Below are 1,166 nucleotides of genomic sequence, written 5' to 3'. Positions count from 1 at the left end.
ATGTATGTATAATATAATCCACTCGAAAAGCCACACAACTTCTCTAATATATGTTTCTGGGTATCAATGTGGTATCCGTTTAAATGTATATCTTTGAAACTCAACAAATTTCGAGTAGATCGAGTAGCATACAACGCATTTTGTATGGACAATATTGTTTCATTTGGTAACATAATCTGGGCTTTTCCTGAGCCTTCAATTTCATCTGATTGCCCTGATATTGTTGTTACCCTAAATTTTGTAAGCATTAAGCTTGAGAAATACTTTCGATCACGAAGTATTGTATGTGTGGTTGTGCTGTCTGCAAGACAAATATCTCCGCCATTTCTCATGTTTTGAGAATAACCATAGTTTTTATCTATGCTTTCTGTGTAAAGGGGATCACAGTTAAAAACAACTTATTCATAATAAAAGGGAAATTGAAATGCCACTTTTATTGAATTGAAATGCCACTTTTATTGAATTGAAATGTGAGTTTTAAACTACAAGTTCAGAATAAAAATACATCAAACATAAATGATTCAATCGGATCGATACACTTCATTCCCTTTTTCCATAATGAAGTCTGAAACATCTAGGTGGGTTGTATTCAACTGTCTTGATAAGTTGAGCACTGGATTAGGTATATGCATTGGTCTAGCCTGGTTGAGGAAATTGATCTCGACAGCCTTCTCCTTAAGGGAGGCTTGATATAGATCCACCAGTTGTTTTGGGGTACGATAGGTATACACCCAATGGCCATTGTCACCACACCTATGGCATGCTTCTTCAGAGTTTCTAGGAATGTTGTTCATATTAGGTTTGCCTTTGTGGCGATTTGTATTCTTGAAGCTCGGGCCTAAATTATGCCTTAAAATCTGGTTGTGAAACTGGATACCATGGTTCTTGCCTTCCCCGTTCCACTTGCCTCTCTTGTGGCCATGCCCTAGTTTGTAATTATTGCCATGAGAGGATGTGATATTCCTTTAAAGGGAAGCAACATTCACTTCTGGGAATGATGCCAATCCATTAGGTCGGGAATGATGATTCTTCAGCAGGAGCTCATTGTTTTGTTCAGCTATTAGGAGCACAGATATCAGCTGGTTGTATTCAATGAAGCCTCACTCTCTATACTGCTACTACAAGAGCACGTTGGAGGCATGAAATGTGCTGAAAGTCTTTTCCAG

Source organism: Pyrus communis, chromosome 2 (genome assembly GCF_963583255.1).
Source record: "Pyrus communis chromosome 2, drPyrComm1.1, whole genome shotgun sequence".
Taxonomy (NCBI): domain Eukaryota; kingdom Viridiplantae; phylum Streptophyta; class Magnoliopsida; order Rosales; family Rosaceae; genus Pyrus; species Pyrus communis.
The sequence above is the reverse complement of the archived record's forward strand: the minus strand, read 5'-3'. Positions refer to the sequence as shown.